General features: G+C 32.8%; 1 protein-coding gene across 3 annotated transcripts in view; it reads right to left on the reverse strand.

The window, feature by feature from the left end:
• The window catches only part of LOC149418994 (uncharacterized), a 491,041-nt gene that overhangs the window by 151,757 nt on the left and 323,208 nt on the right, over positions 1–16,076 (reverse strand). The window contains exon 1 of one of the 3 annotated variants that reach the window (XM_089637630.1): positions 61–357. The exons of the other annotated variants lie outside the window; for them this stretch is intronic. The gene's annotated coding sequence lies outside the window, so the exon portion shown is untranslated. Of the gene's footprint in view, positions 1–60; positions 358–16,076 lie in introns of those variants that run through there. 3 annotated transcript variants of the gene reach the window in all.

The raw sequence follows: 16,076 nt of genomic DNA on the forward strand, positions 1-16,076 counted from the left end.
AGATTAAAAGAAAAGCGTATCCTTTTATTCGAAATTTTTACAAAAAATAATAATACTTACTTGTAAGGTCTAGTATAAAAGCATTTTGGATCTTGAATCCATGAACTATTTCACATGAAGTTGGCATTATTGCCGGTAAATTCTTAAATCTTCTGCTCTCCATGTTGTGATAATTATTCAAGGTTAACAAATTGATTCTTCACTAAAGTACATAAAAGATTAATATTTACAAAGGCGAATAATAAAAATTTGTACAATCGTAGAGAAACGAATGTCAAAATAATAACTTAGTTAAGCAAGACGAAAAAGTTTTCCACCATTTAACTGTCGCACTTGTTGCAATAAAACTCCGCAAAATTATTATGTGATCGCGGACACAGTCTTATCGCTACGTGCGCCCTCTTCAGCGGTTGACGCAATACTAACTCAATGGCCTAAAACCATACGCTTTTATAGGTAGGGAAGCAGAAAAAGATGTACAGCTTTTTTTCACCTTTTTGTACAGAGACATCCTTTAATATTTATTTACTAGCCTGATTTCTTTACAAATCAGTTCCAATTTAAAGAAATCTGATTGTTAAAATGATTTTCTATCAAAGTATTTTTATTTTTTATTAGTTAGCAATTGAAAAGTTTGTACATGATGTAGGTTAGAGTGTCCCAAAAAAATTAAAGTTGTTATTTTGAACGCATACCCTCTAATTTTGTTTTAATAATGACAAAACACTTATAAATTTTTTTTCGTTTACTTTGGACAACTGCAACCCGTGCCGACTTGCATCGAAAGATGTCAGTACTTGCACATTAAGACGCCAGCGAGCAAACGTGTTGATGAGCTTGTAGTAACTTGCTATTTTGTTAGTAAACGAAAATCACTCGTTCAGGCAAGATGTTGTTAGATTTACCCACTTCTAAAAAAATTATATTGTTAATAGGAGTCGTAAAACACCAAATATCGGGTTCTAAACTGCCATCTAATGGACAAGTTCTTGAAGTTTTGTTGTACAATATCCGGAAAGTGAATTTAACTGTCAATATATACCAAATATAGCTATAGTTGGTATTAAAAGCTGTGTTTGAAGTAAAAATCAGTCAAGTGACTACAAGCCCTGACATACCTACCACTCTTCAAAAAGTTTCGAGATAACTGTAAAAATGTTGATCCCGATAAAATTCAGTGCTACAGAGAAAATCTCACATTGCACCTAACCGCTTCCGAAATCGATGATTTGCTTGACTTTTACCATACTGCACTGACAACAAAAATACTTGGAGATGACTATTGAGAGTTTTTAGAGCTCTGTGTGATAGTTTTAGGAGGAGATACAGCGAGAAAATTTAAGATTCGGCCTCCAGGTGCTCGATGGATGGCAAAAGCGCTTTATTCCTTGAAAATATCATTAATTTGTGCGCAATTTAAAATTACCGGTAAGGATAAGGCGGCACTTTTAGACGTTTGCCTGTTCATAGTAACATCCTATGTCAAACCATAGTTACAATGTATTATAGTAGTTAAAGCACCTTACCAGGACTTTTGCTTTTTGAAATCGATGAAGGCTTAAGAAAAAATTGATGAAAACATCTCAATGGCAGCTTTATTTCTGTTCAGTAAGCAGTTATGGTATTTGACCGATGAAGGATCTATTTTATTGCTGTTTGACGACGCTGTGGATTCAACAACTAAAATAAAAATGCTCGAAATATCAAAAAAAAAAATAATTTATCAACCCATGACAAACGTTACATCCCATCGAAGGAAGATCTTGATGGTAAATTGTATGGTAAGTTTATTAAGTAGTTTAAATTATGTTTTGTATTTAGGTTTTTGTTCATATCATAATTTAGTGACTTTTGTTTCAGAGAAAAATATTTACGACTTCATTTCAGTCAAGAGCAAGTATTTGTTTGATCGTCTGAAAACAGATGCCAGTTTTCTTAACGAATTCCCTACGATGTGGTCAAATAATGCTTCGTATCAAGAAGTCAGAAAGAGGGTGTCGCCGCTGAGGGTAGTGAATGATACAGCTGAAAGAACTGTTAAGTTTATGCAAGATTTTCATGGCTTAATCTCACGGTCGAAGAGGAACAAAAATAATTTTTGTTACGATGCGTTCAGGAACACCGGAAGATTTATCCTGACTGTAAAAAACAAACGATGAAAAAAAAATTAATCAATAAACCATTTTTAAATATAAAATACTACATAATTGAACATTTGTGCATTTTTAAATTTTATTTATCCGACAAAAATGAAAGTTGAAAATTCTTCCATATTAACTCTGTACCATATGTTCGGCATCAAGTCGGCACGGGTTGCCGGTGTTTAATCAAAATAATATTTATTATATGAGTTATTGGGATCAAATGGAATAAAATAAGAGGGTATGCATATTTAAATTCACGAAAAAAAAATTCTCCCTTATGTCCTGGGACACCCTAATGTAGGTATAAAGTATAATATAAGTATTAATTAAAAAAAAATCACAGTCCTCCTGTTCCGATTTTAAACTTTTGTATTTAATTTCAAGTTGTCTTTACATCGTTTTCATAATGTTTGTAGGTTGAAATTCACTTTGTTCTCTCAGCCATTTTTTTTATTCTGTTTTAAATATATTAATTTCCGTTATTTTTTTTTGTTTGACTTGGTAGAGCATTGTATAATATATAATTTCGTGTCATAGAATTTCGTATTTATCTGTCCAAAAGATGTATTCAAACTGGGAGCAGCCAGTATATTTTGGCTTATTGCTTTGGTTGAGTATTTATGTTGGGCAGTGGAGTATTTAGTTTAATATTATTTTAATTTTAAATAAAATATTATTTGAATAAAGTATTTGTACATTGGAAGTTTTTAAATATTTGTTCTGTCGGAGTTTCAACCGGAACTTTTAGCATTGTGTTTGGTACTGATTTTTGGGCTGTGGTGAGACGCTCTCTGTGAGTGAGTGCTCAAGTCAGACCCTCAACCAATTATCCCGTACTCTATTAGTGATTGACACAAAGAGTAGTACACTTGGGACGGGTTGTTTCGGAGAATTTGAACAATTCATCAAATTTCAACGTTCAATTACGGGTTCTGTGAAAGTCCTATTCAAGTTCTGTTATTATATCATTATAGGCTAGTTGCTTGACAAAACTGAAATAAAAACAGAACTCGAAAAAATCTTTCGCAGAACTTGAAAATGAATGTTGAAATTTGATGAATTGTTCAAATTCTCCGAAACAACCCGTCCTTAATGTCGTTTACGTCGAGGATAATACGGTTGCTCTTAAAGAAGAATATGTACCTGGTGAGTTTTTTTGTACTTACGTCAATGTGAGTTAAAATGTAGGTAATTTATCGATTGCCTGAATTATTCACACAATCAGTTCCAATTTTGAATCAGGTTTCACGCAAGGCCATTGCACATCACAGACATCCAAAATGTTTATGTTTAATGATAGGTAACATGGGATAAACTGAATTCTTGACAAATCAGATCCAATTTAAATTTTTTTTGTCAAAACAATATTCTGTTAAGAATATTATATCAATCATACAATCACTTTCAATTTCGAAACGTGTTTCACGCAGGACTAACGCACATCACAGATAACCGAAATTTGTATTATGTTAGATGACAAGCACAGATTTGACAAATCGGATCCAATTTTGAAAATTTGATGATTCAACATAATTTTCAACTAAAACTATTATCCGATGATATGTTGGTATTTTTTCGCTTGTCTGAATTCTTGCAGCAAAAATGCAGCGAGTCTGATAGTAATCTTTTCACGTGTAAATTGTACTCGTCAAACATCAAATTCCTAAAAATCTCAGGAAATTTAGTGTGCTTATAGGTACAGCTTTTTGAATGACCAAACCTTAGTCAAAAATTGTTGTGGTTAGCAATAAACTGTGGCGATATTATCATAAAATACACCAGATCTGAGTGATTTTTTTTGTAATTTTTCACACCGTTAATTGAATAGCGTACCCTGAAATCATCAACCACTATCTATTTCACTGAAGTAGTAATCGATCACAAAATTGTTAGTTGTAAACAAATAGGTACTTACTATCACATTTGGACAGCCTTCTCTCAAAACAAACTGTACATTTTCAGGGCGGCCATAAGATTTTTTTATTTCATGTATGTAAATTTCTGAAACTTTTTCTCAAATCCCATATTTTATACCGTCAATAAAAATATGTTCCATGTTTTAAAGTATCCCCATGAATGTTTTAACTGTTTCATTTGCATATCCCTAACGCACAACCCATCCCTTAAATTACAAGGGTTTCCCATACATACCTTTTCAGTAGGTAATATAACCAGGCGTATCTAATATCTTACCCTTTTAGTAATTCAAATAGTTTAACCCTGGAAAATTTGTTTACACGAATGAAAAGCTTTCTCGAGTCACTCAGAGATGGCAGCAGGTGTAAGGAAAGCTTTTGACTAAATGACATCTATCGAGAAATACGATAACCTTTTTCAATATCCCTTAGCACTACTCAGGGTTTGACGGAGTGATATTATCTTCGGAAAAAAGTGACAGATTGAAGGAGAGTGTGTATTGAATAAACTGATCACAGATGTGGCGGTGGTTAAAGAACTTTTTTTTCTACCGTGAGTCTTATATTTTCTGACACTATGTATTTTGGAAAGCATTACAATATCAGGATACATCGACTAAAAGTAATGATCTTTAGTTGTCGTACAAATGATCGATAAAGCCCTATGTCAAAACGATATTGATTAAATACATTATCGGTGGTCAGTTAGTGATATTTGCGAGCACGGCCAGAATATGATTCCGACAGTCGGTAGACAAATGCCGCTATTTTTAGCGCGGCCTCCGCTAAGTGACAGATGAGCTATCAATATGAACAACATTTTGTATAATGTCATTCGTTATGCAAAATAACTGGCTTGTTAATGAATGGGGGGGATAAACTAACTCTTAGAACTGAAGGATATCGTATACACGATCCGTAGAAATTAATTCATCTAAGACGCGATCAATTGATTCCGTTCCAGCTACGTGAAAGAAAAGTAGTTAGTTATGACTAATTACCTCATGAACTGATTAACTCCATTAGTTAATATTTCAGTTCGACATTGTCGTAGTATTTTTAACTTTTAAATAGATGTTTTGGAATGTCAATTCATAGAGATATGCGTCAGTGGTGCCATCTCATATCTATTCTGACTTATTACGTTATCGACAAAATCGTCGGTAGTTAGGCCTATCTTTCCGATATTTTAAAGTTATCGATCATAACGGCTGCGCGACTTTTTTCATACAAAACGTTAATTTTGATTTGAGACCGAAATACCTAATCAAACCACATCATTATTTTTGTATCAAAATGTGTAGCAAATATCTTGTACGGATATGTGCTGCATTATTTTGTAAATATTTTTTTTTTCAATTATTATTATTATATATTTATATTTTTTTAAATTATTAAATATGGAACTTATTATTATTATTATTTTTATTTATTGACGAGGCTTCTGACTCACATAATGTTGTCATTATTTGCCTCATCTGTTTTTAAAATTACAATATTAAAATATTGTAATTATAATTTATAAGTTCTTTAAAAGGTGCCTTTAAAGGTTTTGTTTAGAGGCAACCTTGGCAATTATTTGTAAGTTATTGCTTTTGATTTTTTTTAAATTGTGTACTGTGAAAATATAAATGATAAAATGAAATTATTAAAAAAAAGCATTTTAATAGGCGTAAATTCAAATTACAAACGACCGATTTAGGTTGAAATAAAAAAAAAATAAACTAAAATTTCGACCCAAAATAACTATTTTTTAAAGGTGCATTATTTTTAGTTTTATTTTTCATTCTGTTAAAACCGTAAATAGGATTTGGTTATTTTTTAACGAAATGTAATTAACTCACAAAAAACGACTTCCCCAATAAGACCCTCCTCACAGCATCCTCAAATACGACGCAGGCCCTGAGAGTAATTATGTTCCTCGGGACCTCCTATATGGAGCTTACGTAAAAAAAGTTTAAAATTTTCTGTATGCAAGCAATGCACCTAGTAATATCAGTAAGTACATACTGTAAACTCTGGTAGTTATACCTTATTCTCATAAAATTTCTCTCGTTTGGATATTAGAGAGATAGATTTACTTTTAATAAGCTGTTCATTTATGCAAGCATATTCAGAATTTCAAATGAAACAATTTCAAAATAAACGTCAGGCAAAAGTTCATACTTTGAATAGATATAAATAAATATTGCAACATCGGACTTACTTTTATGTCTTGTTTTATTTTTAATATTTATGCTGAGAGAAACATTCAGTTGAAACATCAAGTTTATTTTATGAGCATATATTTTAAGATTAAATTTAATACAAACAAAAATGTGTAGCTACTTGCTTTTATGTTAATGATGCACAAAAGTCCCAGCAGCTTCCAACAGTCCGGAGCAAATGGCATCCACAAAAGGATATTTTCAACGAAAAAATTACGATAGTGATGGCACTTTCTATAGCAACTTAAAAAATGCCATTTTTGACATATCATCATTATTGAATATTTTAGAGTTTGCATTTTTCGATTTAAATCTGACGTGGTACGTGTGACGTCATACGCACCTCAGTTTAGTTGGTTAACAGTAAGGTCAATCCCATTCGGATCGGAACGAAAAAAAAACCAATTTAAATATTTAGCAAGATTTCCAAAACACACGAAATAATTTATAAACCGCAGTAATGACATCTGTGCGAGTATACGCAGCGCAAACTTGCCAAATAATGTGTCCGCATTCTTGGAATGAGGTAGAAGTTTAAATAAGAGTCAGAATCCGCCAACCAATCACAGGGCGTTTGAGTATTTCATAGTTATAATCGTTTTTAAATTAAGATTTATTAATTCTACGTATAATTGCGTTTGTTGATCAGTATGAACATTTTCGGTATGAATATATATTATGCCATAATATTTTTCACCCAAGTTCCTAATTTTGACAACAGTTTGGTAAATCCCCTTTTCCAAGAATTTTTTACATTACGCTCAAAGCAAAAAAGATCCCAAGAAATTATATAGTGACCACATTTTTACGTTTCATAAAAACTCTCATAATAGGGGACACAGAAATTGCGATTTAATGTGTATAAAATACTAAAGAAATATAATTAATAGGATAGGTACCTATCCACTGGCAATATTAATAACAGCACGGCTCAAGGCCTATGGAATATGGGCCTGTAAGGAATATGGTACAATGAATTGCCTTTTATGATTGCTTCAAAAGGATACCTCCACGTGTTATTTGATGAAATTCCTTTCACGATTTATGAACAAATTATATTCATAAAACTTTATTCACCTTATCGTGAAACGGAGAACTGAAATTACTGATCCGCTACTAAATGTATTCATTTCCTTCGTAAGGATATGTTTTAAATGTGCTTCGTACTACAAACACTAGGCATTTGAAATAAAAAAAATGTTTAAAACAAACCATAAAATGGTATATTTGAGAATTTTTTGTCTGAAATCAAATACTGCCAGATACGCTATCGCCAGGAATTTAATTACTTGAAATGCCGTGTTTAGTGACAAGATTTGTATAGCCCGTTCCTTCCGCCCCCCGATCTCCTTACACTTCGCACTTTTTGCAGATTTGTCACATATTTTTGCAGCTTTGTCACATATTTTTGCAGCTTTGTCACATATTTTTGCAGATTTGTCACATATTTTTGTAGCTTTGTCACATATTTTTGCAGCTTTGTCACATATTTCAAAGAGAGAAGCCTACTGGCTCCAGGCAGTTAGCATTCTTGTGTGACAAACACATTATACGAAATAAAACACCAAAAACATAAATAACAGATTATAAACTGGTGGGTAACTAAGTGAATAAAGGCGTTGGGTAACCCATGTGTAGTGGGTTCAATCCCTTCGCTAGCCTGTATAAATCCTCTATCATCCCTTTTCAAAATATTGTCAGGAAATTCGAAAGCCAGAAATATAAATTTATTTTAAATATATGCGATTTTGTTATTGAATTGTGATTGAATTGATGAAAAAATTCGGCCTGCGAATATTTGTGCTGTATGTTATATGATAAGTAGTCGAATTATATCGCTGAAAATTTTGAAGTTTACTATATTAATACTAGAAGTTGATATATTGTATTAATACTTGAGGAGAGTGGTTCGAGTGCGTATGATATCTGATTCTATCGGAATATTTTACTCCCGAAGGAATAAAAATATCACAATAGATTTTAAAGAAAAACAGGAAAAATACGAATACAAGTAGCTGCTTCAAGGCTAAGTGGAAAAATACCCTAGGGACAGAAAAGAGACCCGACCCAACTACTGTGGGGAAAATTTTAAATAAATTGACAGTATAATATTGTTTGATCTCTACTCCACAGCGACCCTTATCCCATTATGAAGACTTTCTTCAAGCTTATTGATATTTTCTAAAGCAGTAAAACCTCTTGAAAGGTGTGCTAAGGCAACATGAAATTTGAGAAACTTTTACATTTAAATTTTCTAAGCCAACACCACAATTTTTGGCTATCTTTCAAATAATGTTAATTTATCTGTCAAAAAGATGACAAAAACAAGCATTTGTAACTAGATCTGAATAGCCAGGTACATCCAAATCTTCCTCTCCCCTATTTTTTTCCCTTCAGCCTCACAAGATACCCCAATTGGGGATGCAACAGTCCCAATGACTCCGAACAGTTGGCAGCTATTGGGACTCTAATATTACCACTTTTCTGGGAGATTAAGACTTTCAATTTACTGCGTTCTCGAACATTTTTATTTATAACAAAGTCTACCCTAGCAAAGTCACCTTAACTGCAAAATAAAGTGTGTCGATCTGTAAGAGGAACTCATTATTTATTTTTAATGTTGAGACGATATACGGAAAACTATATGTATGAAGGTAATTTTTTGTTCCAGTTCACAAAATAAATAAAAAATGGAAACGTTTAGCTAATTAGTATATTTTTTTTTCTAAAGGACAGTACGGAAGATAATACGAGGAGAAATTTTACAATACAGGATAATTAAAAATTACAGCTACGACAAAAATTGGGCACAAAACAATGAGGATAATGTCAAGTGAAGACAGGAACAAGGTTTTGATGGAGTTTACAACTTCTGCTACACCAAAAAAAAATATTACTTGCGTAATGATTGACAAAAATCATTAGGGCTTACACCAACAAATTTAAGGTATTGCCACTCTGGATATAGATGAATGGTATCCATGAAATGTGGACTGTTGATTGAGGAAAAGCAAATCATTATATCTGAGTCTGTGAAGGGATATTAAAAGGGATGAGTTGCAACAAAGTGTGAGCAAATCATACTGTTAATAATTTTGAAAATACAAATGAGATCAAAGTCCGTCCTAAGTTTTACGAAAAATTGAATTTTACTTTAAGTTGATCCTATGAATAATCGTCTCTCTCTACCCAATGTATTGTTTTGATACCAATGTGAACGTTTCCCAGCACTCAAAATATCATATCTCAATAGGTTACGTACAGCATCCTTAATGGACCGTGATGACGAAAAGTAATATTCGTGAGCGCCCCATGGCGGAATAAATCGTTCACTTAATCTGACAGAACACCTTCCATTATAAATTACAGGGGCTGCAGATATTTCACCATTAACACCCCATCAATGCAAACTGATCCCCGGATGCTATGTCCCATTAGTTAGGGGGACACCCGGTCGCCTGGCATGAGCAAAGAGGTCTTTGTATTAAATTTACTGGGATAAAAATAATTATAAAACCGAATAAACTAAAAAAAATATAATTTCAGTTGTGACTCCGTCTGTCTGTCTACACCTCCTGCTCAATGATCTATAACATTTTTGTTTTGAATTTAATTTTAATGTTAATAAATTATGGAGGCGGGATTGTTTACCGCTGACCCCGAAACCATTTATTGGATAACCAACTGCCATAGGTTACCCCAAGTGGTTCGCCACGTTTGGTGATTTAGCAGGGGTGCCCAGGTCTAACCAGTAGGGTGTGTTAGAGATCGGTAGAGGCTGATTTAAGGAGACCGTTTAATCTCTCCGACTGGTCTCTCGGCCCATCGCATTGCGCCTCAGTTGCCGGTATATATTCATTTGTCCGTCTCCCCTGGACACACGGATCTCTAGGTTCATACCCAACCCTCATACCTTTTACCTTCCCATAATTTCCTCTCCTTTTTTTCCTTAAAAAAGACCCTCCACACAGCATCCCGTAAGACACATGCCCTTTTTTCGAGGGGCTCCTGTGTGGCGTTAATGTAAAAAAATCATTCGAAGTATTCATAACATATTTCGTCCGAGGCCTGATACTAGATAATTACCAGCATAAAATTAACATTATAATGAAAAGTAATGACTAAAGTGTCGAATTTCAGTTACATTTTTTCAGTTTTTCTCAGAATTTAGATTATGAAAACAACTGATGAATACGGTGGAGAAATTAATTTAATTAATCACGTGGGTGGAGATATACTTGGCTTAAGTAACATTAATTGTATTTGTGTTTTCGGAATTTCGTTGTAAGTAACAATATTGATACCTCGATTATTTACAATATTTTTTCAGTTATTTTATACGAGAAGATCAAATGATCGTTAGCAAAAAGATCGTTTGCAAAAGATGGTATCTACAAAGATCGTAATTATCATTTGATCGTTAAATGTACATTATCAAAATACATGATTATGCGTAAATCTTGCCGAACTTTAATATTCTTTTATTTTAACAACACTAGGTCACTGGCTTATCAAAATTCCCCGTTTCTGAGACTTGAATATTTTGATCTTGGATATATATTTTATCTTAAAACTAGTCAATATAAAGGTTGTTTATTCCATTACTTGTATTTGTCTAGACACAAATAGATCTATGTAGGTATAGATAAAAAAATATATGTATATAGACTATATTACTAGCGTAACTATTAATGTAAAGTATGGAAAAATAATTCATAACAGCAGCGTGTACAAATGTTAACTAAACCAGGCAATTTTTTTATTTTTTTTTATTTATTGTTATTAAGTTTAATTTGTAGAACTCCATTTTATTTTTTTATAAAATAATAAAAAAATAAAAAAAAAATAATAATTTATTTTAACTGTTTCAGTTTGATAATGCCTTCAGAGGGCGAAACAGCTGTCACGCGTAATAATAATTACACAGCAGAACTTGTTTAAAAATAAACTGTTTTTATAAACCCAATAATAATATTATTGTATATATAAAAAAAATAAAAAATAAATAAACCAGGCAATTTGGCTGTCCTAAAACGGGAAAATTTCCTAGTTGGACAGCCAAAGCTTCCTTAATATGTATGTAATTATTTGTATCTAATAAATAAATAAATATATATACTTTTTTCTTTTTGTTTCGAATTTTTTAGGACGGACTGTTTCATAAAATTTGAACGGTTCATCAAATTCAAAAGTAGATTATCAAGTTCTGTGAATGATCTATTCAAGTTCTTTAATCATTTCAGTTTTGTGAAACAACTGGCCAATAATGATATAATAACAGAACTTGAATAGAACATCACAGAACTTGAAAATCAATATTGAAATTAGATGAATTGTTCAAATTCTGCAAAACAACCCGTCTTTATTTTCTATTTTTCATGTGAGGATTTTTATTTTCGGTTAAACTTATTACCTATGTATTTTGTATGTTTTGGTTGCAACTTTGTATTTTTTGTTGTTGTTTTAATTTAAATATTTACATTGATATAAATAAAATATAGCATCGCTTATGATAAGGATAGTCATTCAAATAATACGTGTGTACCTACGAATGAAGCAGTATGTCAACCGCACTTAGTTCAGTGAAACAACTTCATTAGTAATGAATCTTCACTTTGTAATTTTATATGAGCAGGTGTCAAAGATTTAAACAAAAAAATACACATTTGTAATAAATAATTATAAATTAATACAATTATTTTGGCACCTACTTTATCGCTTGTCTGGTATGACTAATATACTTATTTTCAGTTCCAAATTTGAGAATTTAAAGTTACGCATTAAGGATATATAGGCACTAGGAATAATTCACATAACCCATTTAGTCCAGTCAGTGGGGGATAAAAAAGGGCTCCACCTTGCAAAAGGTTAGGTAGTAGCGATTTTCACATATGTTGTTAAGATTGGGACTCTAAAGAAAAAAAAAGGTTTTCGACCTTGGGGGGGTCGAGCTCGACCCGCCATCTTGGATTGAAGGTGCTAAAATTTGGTTTTTACAAAATAATTATGAAGTGGTTGATTTTACAACCAAATTGTTGAAGGCAAACTTAAAGAAAACTAAATTACCTACATTTTTTGTAGAAAGTTTTTTTTTTGTAAGTCTAATAAGTAATGAGTTACAGCGGTTGAAAGAAGAATATTTTGACAAAAAATTGTAAAACTCCAATTTTCTTGATAAATTTTGTACGAACATATTACACAATATCATTTTAACGTATTTTTACGTTACAATATACTTATATAGCATCATCCGTGTGCTCGATGACGTTGATTTGTTAGAGTGGGATCCTAGTCTAAAGCTTCCTTAAATTCGAACTCGCCCCATTTCCTTTGTTACTTTTCACTGAAGAAGGAATGCGCAAAGGTACGAAATCATCATTTTATGGTGTTTTCAAACAACTTCCAGAAGGCGTGCAACTTGAAGGTAGCTAAATTAATGTTGTGGATGGAGGATATCTTTTACATAAAGTTGTATGGAATCGGAATGATTATTTTGGGTCAATTTGCGAGAAGTACGTTCACTATGTAAGAAATCACTATGGATCACATGCAGTCATTGTTTTCGATGGATATCCGCTTGATGATGGTGAAAAAAATACGAAAACCGCAGAAAGACTTCGCCGATCGAAGAAGCACATCTGCAGATGTTCTTTTCGATGAAATAATTCCAGTTCAAGTTTCACAAGAACGATTTTTAGCCAATAAAAATAACAAAGTCCGTCTGATTTCGATGCTTACAAAGCAATTTATACAGGATGATTTTACAGTTAAGCAGGCTGAAGAAGATGCTGATGAGTTGATTGTCAATACTGCGATTTCCTTGTGTTCATCATATGACGCTGTTTTCATTATTGGCGAAGACGTTGATCTCCTAGTTCTGCTGACAGCATTAGCACCACCCAAAAGTAGTATATATCTTCGCAAACCCGGGAGAGGCAAAACTTTTCAAAGACTGTATTCCGCGAATAGTGTGAAATACAAAGAGGCGGCTGAGAATATTCTGTTTCTTCATGCCTTTAGCGGCTGCGATACAACATCGTCCTTCTTCAACCAAGGAAAAACAAAATTTTGTTTGGTTGTGCAAAACGACACAAGACTCAATGCCATGATAGGAATCTTCAAACAACATGATGCAACACCAGAAGACATAGCAGTTGCAGGAACACGCTTTCTTGTTGCTTTGTACGGGGGTGACATGGATATTGGATAAGGAAACCTTGAAAGAAGTCCGCTACAAACGTTTCGCAAAGTCGACAACAAAAATCAAATTCAATCTTGCCTCTTTGCCACCAACGAACGACGCTGCACGGTACCATGCATTTAGAACGTACCATCAAGTCCAAAAATGGTATGGAATCCGAAAAAATCAGAAAACTGGTGCTGGAAACGTGACACCAACGGGCTTGTTCCAGTAAGAATGACAAAGAAACCAGGACCCGAGACTTTTTAAAAATTTATTTCATGCAATTGTAAAAAAGGATGCGGCGTTGCATGTAGCTGCAGGAAAGCTGGATTGAAGTGTTCTATTGTATGTGGGTGCTGTAATGGTCAAACATGCCGAAATTCGCCAGAGGTTCACATCGATGTCGAGGAAGAAGAAGAAGAGATTCTGTCAATGGAAGCCCAGAATCTCAGTATCACAGGCAATGAGTTAGATGATGACATTGATGACGAAGACTGTTATTAAGTAACATAATTCATAGAAATGTAACATAATTTCGAAATCTACCATCGCTGGTATATCTGTGGAGTAGACCTACTGGGGATACCACAATAAAAAAAATGCGCCATGTTCTCGACCTCATTGTAGTGTGGAAATGAGTTAACAAAAATATTATAATTATGTAATGAATAACCCGAAAAAATTATTAAGTTGGGAATTTCATCATTTTTTAGAAAAATATTCACATTTCCGCCACTGTAACTCGTTACCTATTAGACTTACAAAAACAAACTTTGTACAAAAAATGTAGGTAATTTAGTTGTCTTTAAGTTTGCTTTCATCAATTTGGTTTTAAAAACGACCACTTCACAATTATTTTGAAAAAAACAAATTTTGGCACCTTCAATCCAAGATGGCGGGTCGAGCTCGACCCTCCCAAGGTCGAAAACTTTTTTTTTTTTAGAGTCCCAATCTTAACAACATATATCAAAATCGCTACTACCTAACCTTTTGCAAGGTAAAACTCCCCACTGACTGGACTAATTCACCAATAACGAAATCCGAATGTTTAATTAATTTTTTTTATTAATATTCATGTATATATGCCCGTCTTCCTGTAAGGCTTCATTTGAGGCAAGGATGTTCTGTTTTCCCTAGGGAGTCTGTACTCGCTTCTCTCCCTGCAGATGTCTGTCACGTCACGTGACAGGTGTGCACTGTGGGGTGTAGCCTTAAGGGTGAAACCTCAATAAATTTCAGCAAGTCTTGTCATTAGTGGAAGTCAGCGAGCATTAAGAAAATTCCTTCATACCTTCCAGTCTTTGAAGGAATTCATTTAAAGACAATACCCAAGGGACGAATAAATTATAAGTGTTTTACGACGACTACCTGAATTAATTTCTTTCGGGAATTGGCTTATTTCATTCGGAAAATATTTTTATAATTATGGTGGAGTCATTTTATTAATAATTGATCGATAAATGAACTTCGAAGGCAGAGGTGAAAATATTTTATTTTTGATTAGGGGGTCTAGCACGCTAACTTATTAATTTAACAATATCGTATCGATAGGCTTAACTTCCGACGATTGTATGCCGATATCCTTGGTACGGTGGCGTTGTAGATAGCCGAACCGATATTAAAATAATAAATATTTAGCCATAACTAGTGATATTTGAACAAATTTTGTTTCTCCAAGATGGAATAGATTCAATTAATCGGGTATGTGATTTATTTCAATTTCAAGAACTTCGTTAAAGTTTACTAATTTTTTTATAGACAACGATCCTAGGCCTCGATTCTCGACAGTCAAGTCATTCGACTCAAACGAATGGTTGGACCCACTCGTGGTTCGAGCGGAATGACTTTTGGAATTTGAAAGTATGTACCTTTGACAAGACTCATGAATAAGAAGGGCTAACAATGTATGTAGGTACTTTCGACGCCGATTGCGAGTGGCCTGGATTGGAAAATCGATACCCTGAGACAAATACTTTAGAAATGCACTCAGCTTCATAAAACTTACAATTATAATATTCCTTAGTTTATATTTTAAAATGACTAATTATAAATGATTAGAAGATTTTTTTTATTTATTTATTTATTTTTCATTTTTTTTTAATATTTTTAATATTTTAATTACTATTTTTAAATTTAAAAGATGCTGTTACGACGCATCGAAAGCGTTATTGTCATGTACACCAATCATTGTATCATAAAATCGTATACGACGTCATCAGTACGAAAACACAATTTAATCTATTGCACGTAATAATAACCATACCCGTAAAAGGTTTGTTGTAATGTACCAGTGTATTATTAATTATATTCTTCTTATTTAGGAATACACCTGATGATTGGGAGTTGATGGTAAATTCTTAAATCCGTTAAAGATTAAAACTTAATTTATGATCGTGGGATAATTAGAATGATTATCTTTATTTTATTTTATTTGTTTGGGAAAATCAACAGATTATTTACATATTTAATAATAAACTAAATAATAAAGATAAAATCGAATAACCGATTTTCACTTAAAATTATAATAACAATAAACAATATTAAAAAAAAAACTAAGGGTTCTGTACGCGTGGTCTGAGAGATTTACAAAAAATACAATATTGTAAATAATAAATAAAAAATTATA

This window comes from Hesperophylax consimilis, chromosome 12, assembly GCF_061612785.1.
Source record: "Hesperophylax consimilis isolate HC1 chromosome 12, BYU_Hcon_1.0, whole genome shotgun sequence".
NCBI classification, from domain to species: Eukaryota; Metazoa; Arthropoda; class Insecta; order Trichoptera; family Limnephilidae; genus Hesperophylax; species Hesperophylax consimilis.